The sequence below is a fragment of the Saccoglossus kowalevskii genome, chromosome 11 (genome assembly GCF_978046115.1).
Source record: "Saccoglossus kowalevskii chromosome 11, keSacKowa6.1, whole genome shotgun sequence".
Lineage (NCBI taxonomy): Eukaryota > Metazoa > Hemichordata > Enteropneusta > Harrimaniidae > Saccoglossus > Saccoglossus kowalevskii.
In genome coordinates, this window is record NC_140651.1 from 36,732,831 (window position 1) to 36,750,044 (window position 17,214).

Here is a 17,214-nt window from a genome sequence, read left to right on the forward strand (position 1 = left end):
AATCATTAAAACAAAATGGCCGCCAGTCAGCCATTTTGAATCCAATCTGAATAAAAAAATGCCGTGCATCAGGAACCTGTAATGTCTAATGTATGTACCAAGTTTGAACGAAATCCATCCATAAATGCCAGAAATGCTTGATATTTGATGATTTTTTAGCACAAAAATGACCACCATTCGGCCATTTTGAATAGGATTGTCAAACCAATGTAACTGTTTATCTATGACATGATCTATAATGAATATTTAAAATTTGAACATAAACAGTGAAAACAAGTCAGAGATATGGCACGAGAACCACATTCATTGAAACAAAATGGCCGCCAGTTGGTCATTTTGAATCTTATCTGAAAAACAAAATTATTTACATCAAGGTCCCATAATGTCTAATGTATATATCAAGTTTGAACAAAATTCATTTGTAAACCGCCGAGAAATGCTTGATTTTTGGGATTTTTCAGCACAAAAATGGCCGCCATTCGGCCATCTTGAATCAGATCATAAAACAAAATGATATGCATCAAGGTCCTATAATGTCTAATGTATATCCTAAGTTTGAACAAAATCCATCTGTAAACACCCGAGAAATGCTTGATTTTGATGATTTTTAGCACAAAAATGGCCGCCATTCGGCCATCTTGAATCAGAACGTGAAACAAATTGACGTGCATATGTATAATATCATATATGATGTATGTGTGAAGTTTGATTGTGATTGGTCCAGGCATTTTTTAAGATACAGGTCCGGACGCACGCACAGACGCACGCACGGAGGTCAAAACATAAATCCCCGTTTTCGAACTGCGTCCGAACGGGGACTAAAACGCAAGACATACTAATATTGCTGTTTTTTGTATTTATTGTTAGATGTAAATAAGTTATAAAAAAATACAAATTGTAAATATTAATTTTGCTTTTGTGCTTTCATTGCCAACACCAGGTGTCTTTGCTTATATACAGCAAGAATGTTGATGCAATTAATTTTGAAAAAAAAAATGTTAAGGACATTTAAACAGATATCCCAAGAAGGAACAGCATTTCTCGCTGCACTTACCTTTTCACCACCAGATTTTTTTTCTTTTACTCTTGAATATTTCTGGAAATTGGAGCCAACAGGCAAAATTGTAGTAAATTTCCAGTTTTTACTCGAAAAATTTGGCTAAACTTGACAAAATGTCATCAACCACTGGTTGTTGAATATTCTTTTCATTGTACCCATCAATTTGACAAGTTCTCAGATGTTTAGAGCCAAAATTTTGACGTGTTTGAAAAAAAGGTAACTGCCTTCAGAGACAACAAATAGTCCACCTCTATCTTGTTTAGCAACCAACTGCTTTATCCATGACATTTTGAGAGTCATTCCTCGTATCGTCTGGGATTGCAATGTAGGCCCGGCATTTGATGTTGTCACGTCTGACATATATTTCTTTAAGTTGTAGGGAATGTAAATATCTGAGTGCCTGCTCTTCCTCAATACTTAGTTCGCTTGTGCTTGCTGCTTCAACTGTTTCACACTGGTTTCCATGGTGTCCCTTCAGGTTCTTGCTAACACTGCCAAGTTAAAAATGCATATTCGTACAGTTCTGAACAGTTCATCTATATCTGTGTCATTGAGCAGAAAATCCATAAATACATTAATTATGTCATCTGTGGTTTTTCTGTCTACCCACATATTGAAAAAACCATGCCAAACCATCTCTATAATTAAACCAGATAGGTCCCTTTGCAATAACAACTTGTTATACACAGGGCTGGGTCTGGTAAAACCTGAAACAGAAAAAGTTAATTATTGCACATGGTAACAAGTACTTACAATTTTACCCAGATAATTAACATCCCAACACACGTCACTGACAATACAAGCACGACTATCGACCACCTCCTTACTAACATTACAAATTATTTCTTCAATTGCGGTACTATTCAAACAATATTACTGACCACTACCCCATATTTGGTGTCATTGAACGTTTTAATCACGTGTTTCAGACAGATAATCATGTTCAGAAATACGACTGTTTCTACTATAATAAAGACCGTTTTTTGACCGACTTAAGTGATGCATCTTGGCAGCCAGTTTATAATTGTACCGATCCTAATGTCACGTACACATTATTTTATGATATTTACTACGGTATTTCATCTAAACATCTTCCAATTAAAACCATTCACGTTAAATCTAAATCTCTTCGAAAAACCTGGCTATCACAAGGTCTTCTTAAATCGGTCAAAACGGGACATAAATTATTCGGCAAGTTGAAAAACAAACCAACTGATACTAATTTGTTAAATAAATATAAAACCTACAGAAACTTGTTAACTAAATTACTAAAATTGGCCAAGAAACGGAATTATTCAAACAAATTTTCAGCATCCCGCAGCAATAGCAACAAAACATGGCAAGTAGTCAACAAAGTCCTTAATAAACTATTCAACTATTCCACAGAAATTAATTTCAGGCGATTCTGCCAAAATACTGACCACTAGTTCAGATATTGCAGATGAGTTCAATGATCACTTTGTTAATATCCGTCCAAATCATGCCGCTCAAATTACCAGCTCTGGTGATTTCATTGATTACCTCACTGGCAATTTTCTAAACTCTTTCTTCTACCATCATGTAAGTGACATTGACGTTTTTAAAGAAATTATTTCCCTTGACCCGAAAAAATCTGTTGGACATGACAGCATTCACCCAAAACTAGCAAGAGACGCCGCGCACCTAATCTCTCATCCTCTCGCACATATCAATTGTTCACTGAGCCAAGGCATTTTCCCAGACTCTCTCAAAACTGCTAAAATTACCCCAATTTATAAAAAAGGACCTACTACAGATACCAACAATTACAGACCAATATATATCCTGCCTACATTTAGTAAAATTGTTGAATCAATTGTTAATAAATAGCTGATTAATTTCATAGAGAAAAAAAGTATACTTATTAAAACACAATTTGGTTTTCGTAAAAAACACAGCGCAACACTTGCCCTAGCCGATCTGATCTCAGACATAGCCGAAAAACTGGACAAAGGTTACCTATATTACTTTTGGAATTTTTATCGACCTGAAAAAAGCCTTTGATACTATAGATCACGATATTCTGTTCCACAAATTACAATATTATGGGCTTCCGCTACTACCTTTCTGTCCATTATCAATCAGTGAAAATTAACAATATTACATCTACATATAAACCAATAAAGTGTTCTTGGCCCACTTTTATTCCTAATTTACATAAATGACATTAATAACTCAACTAATGCTTTTGATTTTCGCCTATTTGCAGACTATACTAACCTCTTTCAGTATATTAAAAGTAACACAATCAGATTTGCACATACTAACAACGATTTTCAGCTTGGATAAAAATGGTTTTAAGATAGAGGGCGTTTGCTCGATCAATTATCTTGGTGTGTCCATTGACCAGCACCTTAATTGGAAACCGCACATTGAAAAATTAAAAAAAAATAATTGCCCCCAAAGTTGGTATTATCTCCCAGATCAGACATTACGTACCCAAATCAGTTTTACTTTTGTTATACAATTCCATGATTCTCCCGCATATTAGTTATTGTTTAAAAATATGGGGAAACGCCTATCATACACTATTAGAGCCTATCCTTCTTTTGCAAAAGAAAGTTGTACGGCTTATCTCATTTGCAGTTTACAATGCACATACTGCCCCTCTATTTAAAAAACTCGGCATACTTGATATTCACAAGTTGTGTAAATTTAGGATATGTCTGTTCATTTATGATCTGAAAAGCAACCGTTATGCCCATACTATCAATGATACTCTCCCGTCTACCTCATTTATATCCAATACGACTTGCGTCAGGTAATAACTAATATGTCCCCAGGATGAATCTTTCACTTTTCCAACATATACAGCCATAAAACATTGGAATTCTCTACCTGAGCCAATCAAACAAATTACTAATAGAATAACTTTTAAAAGTTCCCTAAAACAACATATACTGAACAACGTACTTTAATATTTAAATACTAGCTTTATCATTATTAATATGTATGATACAAATATTATTTGCAGCTAAACTTTATTTGTACTTGCCCACAATTGTTCCACTAATAATATGATGTGCAGAGTAGCGCACTTATAGCTCCATATTTTTTTATTATTATTTTACTTCTTTATTTTTGGAGATTTTGTTTTGTTTGTATGTGTATGTATGTATGTATGTATACATGTATATATGTATGTGTGTATGTATGTACGTATGTGTGTGTGTGTGTGTGTAAATATATATATATATATGTATGTGTGTATGTATGTACGTATGTGTGTGTACGTAAATATACATATATATATATATATTTCTGATTTTTATTCCTCAATATAAAATATACAGGTCATCTATTATTAAAAAGGGTTACCATAAACAACGATATGAAAAATATTAATCAATATAATGATAAAAGTATAAACATTAAATATAAAATATACGATACATTATAGTAACAATCAAATTAATAACAATGCAATTAATACGAAGCAAATTCACGAGGTGGCACACAAATACATAGTGTGGCCCATTAATTATTTGGTAAAATAAAGTTTGTTTATTATTAATACGCGTTAATGTCCTTTTATCCGTCGGTACAAGTGGTTTCCTACATGTATGTGTGTATGTATGTACGTATGTGTCACTGTGTGTACGTAAATATACATATATATATATATATATATATGTATGTGTGTATGTATGTACGTATGTGTGTGTGTACATAAATATACAGACTAGATTAGTTCGGATGAACTACCTGTGGTCCACACCAAGAAATAGTATTTATTATTATTATTAAGATTACTAGATTTGTTATTATTGGTGAAATAAAATCATATCAATTGCATTCTAAGGAATACTTAGAATTTGTGCATTATTCAGATAAATGTACTTGAATAGTGTTGAGGATTCAAAAACAGTTTCACTGCCAATTTACCTGATTTACTCTTTATGTTTTCTTTAACTTTTTTCTCGTGGAACTATGGATGGAAAAAAAAATGAGTAATTTAGACATACGATGCCACTAGTACTACAATATAAACAGTGCTTTTTCAAATTACTATATTTTTATTTTAGGATATTACAATGCTCTTCCTTCATGGATACTAGATGGCTAGTAATAATTCATATTCAGTACATTTGAATAAATTATTTATTAAGCTTATCTAAAAATCAAAGAAAGCTTAGAAAGAACTCCCGTGTGCTGAGGGAATAGGGATCATGATGTAATATTCAGGAATATTTGAAAATGATAAACAAATTATGAATAATCTATTAAATAAGGAGCCACCAGTAGTCATCTACACACATAGACATCGTATACCTACAATAAGCCTACTTAAAAATATGCATAAAAAGTCTACACAAAATTGCAACATTAAAAAGAAAACTGAAATAATTCATAAAACATTGGGGAAAATGAAATGCAACAAAAATAGTAAACAAATAAATGCCCTAAATAAACTTATAGGGCATTTAAAAATATTTTAGAAATTTAGTTAACACGGAAAACGTGAAGTAGCAAGAACAACTATGTAAATTTCTGACAAACAATCACAATCTAAATATCTAAAATTCAAACCACTATCTTAATATCAATATGTGTGTCAATAAATATTATAATATTTTCAGTTACGTATATTAATAAGGAAGGCATCACAATCTTTTGAATTGGTTTGTAAATCCCGAAAATCGACATGGTAAAATTACAACCATCGTACAGCTCAGTACCATAACATAATTAAATATTAATAATTTACGGCAGACGTACTTCTCGGTACATAAAATTCAAAGTAATCCCCATCGCGTCTCATTTGTTACTGCGTATAAATTGACACTATCTGGGGCACGTCGCACGCGATGAGTACCAACCAAAAATACACACAGGACATTTTAAGTGGCTCGAAACAAAACCTATTCGCCAATTTTCGTTTCGAAAACATCTACGATGGCTTAAAACCTTGCAGCCCGTCCCGCATGTTTTTTTTTTTCGGAGTGTCTCGTGCCACGCCCGTGGCAGGAGACAATGTGGCTATTGCCACGTCCCGGAAGTAAACGTACCGACGTTCTATGTGTAGTTTCGGCCGTCATATACAGATTTTTCACTTGTTTTACCATCGGTGTTTGAATAAAATACTTTCACAGTGGTGTCGTTGTCAGAAATAATTTCAATTCGCGCATTTTATACGAAAATGTGAAGTCCAACCATTGACGGAACCTTTGTACGCCCTCCGGTGTTGGGAACTTGGAACACTACGTTTACCTAAAGCCAACCTCGGCGTTTATCAATCTAATAAAACTCGCGAATCACCGTCGGCGTTTTGATAAAATACTGTTACAATAGTTTCATTGTCGTGTACGGTAGAAATAATTTTAATTCGCGCATTTTTTACCAGCCATTGCCGGAACCTTTGTACGCCCTCCGGTGTTGGGAACTTGGAACACTACGTTTACCTAAAGCCAACCTTGGAGTTTATCAATCTAATAAAACTCGCAAATCACGGCGTCGTTATATAACGAAAATACACTATTAGAATAATTTTCTTCAGGAGATACGTTACTTGGTTTCTCTGGAAACTAGTAAATCAAATTACTTCAGAAATGACTAGGTAGTGCCTGCATGAACATGTATTGAGAAATCATTACATAGCCTTGTAATTTAACATGCACTGGTTTAATTTTCCCATTTAGGCGGGGACATTGAATTGTGTAATTGCGTCGATTAACGACTTGTATAACAGCGAAATAGTGTGAAGGTACCACACAGTCACTTGTAAAAGTAAATGTGGAAATACTGTGGAAATTTACTATGCTAAGTTGCAAGGTTTTTTCTCTAAAAAAAAAAAACAGGTCGCAATGACAATGAATATACTATTGATATTCGTCGTGCTACAAGTGTGTTCATGCTCTCTGTTATAAGCTCACTTTCAATTATAAAACCTGTTTTATTATTCAGATAAAATAACTTGGGTTTTCATTCGTACAGTCGATGGCCTCATCGTCATAATTCAAAGTATCACCTGTTGCATATTATTGAATATTGGTAATTCCCAGTTACATTTAACATTAACCATATCTCTGACTGTAAAAAAAGAGGAAATAATATATTATTGGTACTATATTAATTTTATTTAAAACTTTAACAATACGGTAACGACGCCGTAATTTGCGAGTTTTATTAGATTGATAAACGCCGAGGTTGGCTTTAGGTAAACGTAGTGTTCCAAGTTCCCAACACCGGAGGGCGTACAAAGTTCCCGTCAATGGTTGGACTTCGCATTTTCGTATAAAATGCGCGAATTGAAATTATTTCTGACAACGACACCACTGTGAAAGTATTTTATTCAAACACCGATGGTAAAACAAGTGAAAAATCTGTATATGACGACCGAAACTACACATAGAACGTTGGTACGTTTACTTCCGGGACGTGGCAATAGCCACATTGTCTCCTGCCACGCCCGTGGCAGTAGCCATATTGTCTCCTGCCACGGGCGTGGCACGAGACTCGGCCTTTTTTTTTTTACCAGGCAGGAGACGCCGGTCAGCGTGGCGTTGCCCCAGTGGTTTCCACTGTGCATCCAGTAGTTAACGCCGACATCACGGTCTATACATTCCACATGAAGCATGGTATTCAGCTTAACCATATTTTCTTTTTTGCTCCATGGCTTAACTTAATAGGAACAGTAACTCGAGCAATAAATGTGCCTTCCGATTTGAGGGATATCGTGCGGTGTAATATTCAATGAAAAAAATAGTGAAACACGAGGCTCACGCTGGGGGCCCACATAAGGTGTTGCAATAGTATACATATAACAAAGCCAAACACCGATTGTTTCCTTTGCTAGGTAAAATCACAGTCCCGGGACTGTGGTAAAAATCAATGTACAGAATAATCGGATGAAACAACTAAAGTCAACTAGGATATATTAGAGCCAATGAATTCGTAATTTCCGACGAAAAGGGCCGGGAAAAAATACCGCTCATAACAAACCACCGTCATAACAAATCACCGTGTTGAGGGAGCGGTGAACAAATGAGACACCGATTGTCAAATTGTTTTGGTAATCATCACATGTCGATTCATGTCATTTGTACAGGGTACTCTGACACAAAAATAAGGTAAACCAGCTTACTTAGTGCTAATGATTTTGTGATTTCCCACAGGAAGAACGTTCTCAGAAATAATCCGACATGCTGATCAGCCCACCAACAATCGGCACCAAAATTGATCACTCCCGTCACGGTAAATTCGGTATGTTTTACGAGTTTTTTTTTCTCCAAATCCCAACATGAATTTACACATGTAGGCGAATTTTTTCAGCTCTGTGTAAATAGATATTTTTACTGGGAATGTGCCCCATTTTACGTACGAGGGGCCCTTAAACAACGACGTAGTCATCAACACACATAGACATCCTATACCTACTAATCGACATGATAGCTTCGTAATTTGGGGAAAGTGGGGGTGAAAGTGCACCATGCAAGTTTCCAAATGTGTAAAGGAAAATAAAGGAAAGAAGTACAATACAATGTTGGTAAGCGATACAAATATCTCCTTACGGCAGCGACTTGATACAACTACATTGATGCTGGAGGTCACCATATTTGTTCTCGCGTTCAATAATACGGTGATAAATCAGGATTCACAAGTACAACGAATTTACACAACATTTTACCATGAAATTGAACCTACCAACCATTTTCATATCTTCAACACTGCCATGGTTTTGGCGATGATGAATCTCACATTCATTATTTTCTTGACTGGGCTCACACAGGGTTCAATGTTCCGTGGCTTGAATGTAATTGTACACCACACGTGAATGTAAACTAGCTTGCACAGTAATTCGTTTCACAGGCATTGAGGTTATACATTTGTTCAATTACTTATTTATTTATTTACTTATACGATAATAAAAAATCATACATGTAATTTCTCAGACCTTTAATGTAAACTGATACATACATTTCATCTCCCGAGCGCTTGCTTCGTTTTTGTACAACACACTGGAAATAAAATGGCTGACACCATCATAAACTGCTGATCATAAAAAATAGAATACGCATGCGCATCATTATGCAAATTAGTCCACTCACCGATTCCTATTAGTTAGTTGTATTCATGCAATTGGGCATAAAAAACTTAAAAAAAATATATTAAAAAAATACATAAAAAATGCTAAATTTTAATTAAAATGTAAAATACAACAATGAATTGCAGCAGCCAATCATTAGTAACATTCTTACCAAGTTACATAAAAATCGTTTTAATGCTTCTTGACTTCTTGAGATATAACTGAAATAGCTTAAAATTCACACATTATTATGCAGATGAGCTCATTAATATGCATGGATGTCAACCAAAAACTAATCAAATCTGTGCATTGCCCCAGACAAGCTATATACCAAGTTTCATTGAAATCCGAACATTGGTTCTTGAGATATCGATGGAACAGACACACACACACACACACACAGACAGACAGACAGACAGACAGACAGACACACAGACAGACACACAGACAGACACACTAACTGCAAAGAATCAGGCCCACAAAAAATTTACTTGAGCCTATCTTACAAAAATTTATAACATGGCTCTATGGAGGAGTTGTCTACCTACCGAGTTGTCTACCTGATCTGCTGGCGTCTTCACTGGAGCTGCTTTTCACAGATTGAATATTGCTAGTTTGCTTGTGTTCAGGAACTGAAAACAATGTAATATAACCATGAAGTATGCAGATTACCATAGATAGAAACTAAAAGTTATAAACAAATATATTCGTAATAAATCATTCATATTTTCATATCCGTCAAGACATCGTGAGCATTTTCGGTCAACAATACTTATTCACACTTTCACAAGGGGCGACAGTTGGCAGTGTTGTTAACTTCATGTTATCGTGTCTGCCCAGCTTGATTAATTCACGGCGAGTCTGCCGACCCAAATAAAAAGTAACAAGATCTTTTTCGTATAATTATTGTACTAAAATTTATTGCCACCTCCTTGCCAAGATATTGTCACAGGAGCGCCGTGAAGCGGAAGTACATGCAATCTCAGACAACTAATAATCATTGGAGATGTAACCAACTCCCTGATGCAACTGTGCTAAAAATATAAAAAAATGCGAAAAACATTTAGACCAAACATTTACTAATTCCCCTCGATCATAAAGCAATAGTAATGGACATACCTTTGACGTTTAAATCGTGGACATTTTTCATGTGCCCCTTGAAGCCACTTAAAGTTTTGTACTGCTTGTCACAAGTCGGGTAGACGAAATTTCTCCGTTTAGCAGACTCGCGTAATGTACTTTCATATCGTCTGAAATATCGGTAGCATTAGAGGGGAAAAAGTCTTCCTGTCCCATCACAAAATCCCAATCGATATCTTCGTCCTCGAAGCCAACAAAATCGTTTACGTACTTCCACGACATGCTGCTCAAAAATCGGCTTCCAATGTTTTGATTCTGATTCTGAAAACTTCTGCGCAACCGCACAATTTTTTTCCACAAAGCATGTCGAGTAAATCATTAATGGTAATGATATACGGGTCAACTTAAAAATGACCCCTGACAAGTTGCATCAACTGCGGATTACGTATAGGTGTCAACGGTTTATTTACCCGATACGCGCAATAGGACAATAGGACAGCGGCCGTTTCGAGGCCGGTGATAGAGGGACTATGGTTAAAACAAAGGATGTTGATGATCTATGGTGTGTGATTCAAGGCGAGGACATCGTAATCGCTTGTTTTGGTGGACTGTAAAACACGATCCGAATAAGAAGCTTTACAGAACACGTCTTTACACATAAAACTGATACTATCCGATATGGTAGTTGTCAAAGGCTGCGAAATCTGGTATTCTCAATTGTAGTGACACATAAACTATAAATATCTGAAAATAGCTTTAAGGCCAATCGATTGTATCACAAAAGGACTGAACAAGCCATGCATGGCACAGTCTCCGTTATCAAATTTAAGATATATAGTTTTGTTTATAGTAATATAGCTGGAATATAACCATGTCAGGAATATGATTTTTTTAACATTAAATTGATTGACATTTGTATCTGATCGTCAAACAAGTACTTGTCCATATTGAGAGATATTGCTCTGAAACAGCATTCAAAATCAGCCATTTTAAATACATGTATATATATATAACATGATGTATAACGAATATATAAACTTTGAATATAATCAGTCAAAGCATTTAAGAGATATGGCTCTAGAAGCCCAATCATTAAAACAAAATGGCCGCCAGTCAGCCATTTTGAATCCAATCAGAAAAATAAAATGATGTGCATCAGGAACCTGTAATGTCTAACATATGTACCAAGTTTGAACGAAATCCATCCATAAATGCTTGATATTTGATGATTTTTTAGCACAAAAATGGGCTGGCCACCATTTGGCCATTTTGAATAGGATCGTCAAACCAATATATCTATCTATGACATGATGTATAATGAATATTTAAAATTTGAACATAATCAGTGAAAGCAAGTCAGAGATATGGCACGAGAACCACATTCATTAATACAAAATGGCCGCCAGTCGGCCATTTTGAATCTTATCTGAAAAACAAAATTATTTGCATCAAGGTCCCATAATGTCTAATGTATATACCAAGTTTGAACAAAATCCATCTGTAAACAGCCGAGAAATCGTTGATTTTTAGGATTTTTTAGCACAAAAATGGCCGCCATTCCGCCATCTTGAATCAGATCGTAAAACAAAATGATGTGCATCATGGTCCTATAATGTCTAACGTATATACCAACTTTGCACAAAATCCATCTGTAAACAGCCGAGAAATGCTTAATTTTGATGATTTTTAGCAGAAAAATGGCCGCCATTCGGCCATCTTGAATCAGATCGTGAAACAAATTGACGTGCATATGTATAACATCATGTATGATGTATATGTGAAGTTTGATTGTGATTGGTCCAGGCATTTCTAAGATACAGGTCCGGACGCACGCACAGACGCACGCACGCACACACGGAGATCAAAACTGCGTCCGAACGGGGACTAAATAATGAGGCATTCTTTGTGCTTAATACTACGGCAAAAAATAAAACTCCAGGGAATGATGGAATTCCATCTGAGTTTTATACATACTACCTTCTGGCCTAAGACGGGGCAATTAGTGGTTGAATCACTTAATTATGCATTTGAACAAGGAACACATTCTAACTCGCAACGGCAAGGAATAATTTCCTTGATTAAAAAAAGGGTAGAGATTCAAGGTACATTAAAAACTGGCGTCCAATATCTCTCATTAACATTGATGCTAAGATAGAATCTAAATGTCTAGCCAAACGTCTACAGTCAATCTTGCCACACCTTATAGATAGTCAGCAAAGTGCATTTGTTAAGGGTAGAGATATTTGTGACTACATGTATATACGTTTAATAGAAGAAATCCTGTCATATACACATGAAAATAACCTACCAGGGATTCTACTTGCAATAGATTTTGAAAAAGCATTTGACAGTGTTGAATGGGATTATCTCAAAGAATGTTTGAATATATATGGATTTGGCCCAAACTTTAAACAATGGACAGATACCGACTAAACAAATTTGAGTAGTTGTGTGATGACGAATGGCTTTAGTACCGGGTATTTTGACATACGCCGAGGCGTAAGGCAGGGAGACCCGTTGGCACCCTATCTTTCCATTCTCTCACTTGAGATATTTCTGATTAATCTCAGGAATAACAAGAACATAAATGGCATTAAAATCAACTCATTTGAAGCAAAGTATTCAGCATTTGCAAATGACCTCTCATGTTTTGTCAGAGATGAAAAATCCTGTAAATACATGTTCAAAATGCTGAATGATTTCCACCTAATGTCAGGCTTGAAAAATTAATAAAGAAAAAACTGAAGCATTATGGCTGGGTAGATGGAAAAGAAGGAAGAAAACAACTTTCCGTATTAAATGGTCAATTCAACCAATTAAGATAGCAGGAATATTTATCTCTTACAACTATCAGTTAAACGAGGAATTAAACTTTGCTGGGCCTCTTTACAATATTGAAAATGTTCTAAAACTATGGAAGAAAAGGTCATTAACCTTGCTTGGTAAAATCCAGATACTGAAGTCATTTGTTCTGTCAGAACTCACTTATGTTATGAGAATAGTAAGCATACCTGAAGATATTTTTCAAAAGGTTGAGCAGTTGGAATGCAAAAGATAAAATTGCAAGGAAAGTGATGGTTAGGGAGATCTTCAAAGGTGGACTCAAAGCACCTGATATTTAAATAACTCATGAATTGGTTCGTATTAATCTTATCAAAAGATATCTCACTGAAGAAATTTCACATCCATGGAAATTGATCCTTGACCATTGCTTGGAACCATATGGTGGGAAATATCTTTTCAAATGTAATTTTGATATTAAGACTCTTAAACCAGTACTCTCAGAATGTTATATTGAAGCATTAGAAGCATGGTCATTGTCCAATGAATCTGATGAGAATTATGATATAGATGTATCTAGTCAAATAATTTGAAACAACAGGCATATTACTGTAGGAGGGAGATCAGTCTTTTATAGAAATCTCAGGCAGAAAGGAATTGAATATGTTTCTAATTTACAAAATGGGAACAAATTTATGACATGGCAAGACTTGCATTTAAAAAAACCCTAAATGTAATGAAATATTTATGCTTTATGGATTAATAAGGTCTATTCCTAGAGAATGGGAAGAAATTGATAACAATGACTCTCCTACGGAAACAGTAGATCAGTATTTTTTTGATTGTGGTTTCATAGAACTTGACAAAATCTCAAAAAATGTAATAAAAAGAATATTCATGGATAGAAATAAGGATAAGCTAATCAATGAAAGATACTATGAAAGAGAGTTTAATTATACTAGTTTTTGGAGTTTTACATATGGTCTACCATTCAAGGTAGCTCTTGATACAAAAACATGTGAACTACAGTTCAAGTTAATATATCACATTTTATTTACAAATTATGATCTGTCTAGAAGGGGTATTAATCAATCACCTCTTTGTACATTTTGTGGGGATGAAAATGAAACCCTGGACCACTTTTTTTATTCATGTAAATTCACTGATAAATTCTGGGATGAATTTTTCAAATGTTTTAAAAAAACGATGATGTTGGTACAGAAACCCACTTTTGATGTGATCATATTTGGAAATAGTTCATAATTTACAACCACCTTATGTTAATTGCTAAGAGACACATTTATGCAGCAAAGATGAGAAAGTCCAAACTCCATTTTCCCTTATTCAAACTCCTAGTTAAGTCTAATTGTAATTTAGAATATGAAATTGCTACAGAAAGAGATAAACTTGATACACATTGTCAGCAATGGATAGACATAATTGAAGTAATTAATGAATAGTTGTACTTGAATAAGTAATGTACATTTCCTTCATGTTGTTGCCAATAACAAAAAACTAAAAGAGAGACAAAAGAATTAGCTATGGACCCACAGTGCAACTGTAGTACTAGTTCTTGTTTCACCCACAGGAGCTCGGAATGTTTCTTGGATAATAAAAATGACTTGACTGACTATGCCGACCCTACTTTAGGTAATTTTTATTATCCAAGAAACGTTCCGAGCGCCTGTGGTTTCACTCTCTTAGTCTTATTACTGCACCCCGTAGTATCCCTGCAGTAACATGTATGTGAAACATAATGCAAAAGCTGAAAGACACATTGCGTGCTATTCGATAAATACAGAAAACACACATTTCGTTCAGATATGTTATGTTTGTCACTTACCGGGTGTGCATCAAGTTCATACGTCCACAAAACGTACGGAAATCAGACAGAAAATGGCCGCCTAATGACGTCAGATTGTTGTGGTTCAGGGGTTCAAAGGTCACACCCTCCAAATAGTACTTAGACATTACTGACTGCACAGGCGCTCGGAACGTTTCCTGGATAATAAAAAATGACCTAAAGTGGGATCGGCATAGTTAGTCAGTCGCCGGTAAATTCCCCTACTACTCATATAATAACACAAGGTAGGAAAGCGTTTACACCATGACATCGAAACTTCCCGAAAATAACACGATTTTCCAAATTATATTTCGATCCGCTTCACACAACTCAAGTATGATATCGGTAGAAACTATCGATCGACTTATATTACCTTTATTCGAACTAAAACGGCTTAAATCCTGTGAAAATCAAAACACCAGAGCAATATGAATCAACCCATCTACGCGGATATTTTGAAGCAGAGGCCCGAGCATGCGTAAATGTTTGGAACTGCGCATGCACGAGCCTCTGCTTCAAAATATCCGCGTAGATGGGTTGATTCATATTGCTCTGGTGTTTTGATTTTCACAGGATTTAAGCCGTTTTAGTTCGAATAAAGGTAATATAAGTCGATCGATAGTTTCTACCGATATCATACTTGAGTTGTGTGAAGCGGATCGAAATATAATTTGGAAAATCGTGTTATTTTCGGGAAGTTTCGATGTCATGGTGTAAACGCTTTCCTACCTTGTGTTATTATATGAGTAGTAGGGGAATTTACCGGCGACTGACTAACTATGCCGATCCCACTTTAGGTCATTTTTTATTAGCCAAGAAACGTTACGAGCGCCTGTGACTGACTGGAAGTGTGTTTCATCTTCGATCTGACCATTGTTGCATATTAAGCATTTTCTTTTGTTCAGATCAATATTTTTATGTCTTCCTATTTCAATTTGCAGTGTATGTGCACTGATTCTTAGCTTGGTCATCGCCGACCTGTGTTTTGGATTAATAGTTTCCAGATAATTTTTAAAGGTGAAATCTTGTTTTATTTCTCTACAGGTTCGTAGTTTATTTTTGTGGTTTCCGCCTTTGTTATCATCATTTAGTGATTCCTTGACATTTTTTTGATATAGCCGTTGCAATTTTTCTTTAAATCTAAAGATTAGATTGTCATGGTTATCACTGCTTTTATTCCATACGTCACTCATGTTTAATAATTTGAGTAGTCGTTTAATACATGATACCCAGTTGTAGGTGCCAGTTTGTACGCATAGTCTGTAACATTCATTGACCAGTGTATTTTCCGGCTTATTAGCATTTTTCAGCCAGTATTTAAACATTTGTGTCAGGCTTGCTAAGAACAGTGGGTAGCGACCCAGTTCCATTAGACTACCGACATTTGTGGCTTTACAGCCAACTTTCAGAAGAAATTTACAGAATTTCAGGTGGAGTTGTTCTGCTGGTGTTGTGCAGTTTGATAGGTTTGACAATTGTTTGATGTTATCACATGACCAAACCTCAGAGCAGTAAAGTACCTCAGTACTTGTAAAGCAAAATTGGTTTGACAACTGCATCAAACATCTTTAGATATATTTTTACCGGGATATTTGTTTCTGAATATAATTGCTGTTTTAGACTGAATAGAGCTTTCATTGCTCTGTTTTTTAAGTCAATTTGGGCTTTATGAAGTTTTCCTGTGGAATTAATTTTAATACCCAGATATGTGTAAGAAGAAACTTTTTCAAGTCCTTTTTTATTTACATAAAATTTAAACTTGTTTAGACTTTTCCCTGATTTATTGAAAATGATAGTTTTTGATTTTGAGATGTTTATCTCTAGTTGCCATTTTTTGCAATAAATCTCAAGTGCGTTTAATGCATTTTATGATCCAGTGTGTGACTTTGACAGCAAAAGAAGATCATCTGCGTATAAAATACATGACAACTGACTGTGTCTTTTGATGTTGTTTATGTATATATTGAATAGCAAAGGACTTAATCCATCACCTTGTCTAATACCTTTCTGGATTGGAAATTGCTTAGTTCGGCCTTCATTTACTTTTACACATCCTGTGGGATTTAAATACATTGATCTAATGATTTTGTAGAATTTTCCAGTAATGCCATTTTGAACAAGTTTAAACATAAGACCCTCATGCCATATGGAGTCGAAAGCTTTCTTTAGGTCAACGAAAATATATTTTCCTTTGCATAAATATTTTGTAAGTAGCTGGTTAAGAACAAAAATATGGTCACTTGTACTAAATTTTCCTTGTCAATGCGATCAAGGAGTTTCTGTTTTAGAACAAGTGTAAATAATTTACTCATGGTATTTATAAGGGTTATGCCTCTGTAATTGTTGGGGTCTGTTTTATCTACTTTTTTATGGATTGGGGTTATTATTCCCATATTCCAACAGCTA

The 17,214-nt window shown here is 35.1% G+C and overlaps 1 protein-coding gene and 1 long non-coding RNA gene across 2 annotated transcripts in view; both read right to left on the reverse strand.

The window, feature by feature from the left end:
• Nucleotides 1-15,280, reverse strand: part of LOC100379084 (17S U2 SnRNP complex component HTATSF1-like) — a 66,927-nt gene extending 51,647 nt beyond the window's left edge. Inside the window, exons 1-2 of the mRNA XM_085505160.1 lie at nt 15,182-15,280; nt 14,809-14,966 (exon numbers count right to left, since the gene is read on the reverse strand). The gene's annotated coding sequence lies outside the window, so the exon portion shown is untranslated. The remainder of the gene's footprint in view (nt 1-14,808; nt 14,967-15,181) is intronic.
• LOC146737181 (uncharacterized) lies at nt 842-5,421 on the reverse strand. The gene is made up of 2 exons (XR_014930984.1): nt 4,964-5,421; nt 842-1,767 (listed from the first exon to the last, which is right to left on the reverse strand). It is a non-coding gene; the product is annotated as an uncharacterized LOC146737181 (long non-coding RNA).
• Nucleotides 15,281-17,214: the final 1,934 nt, after the last annotated feature.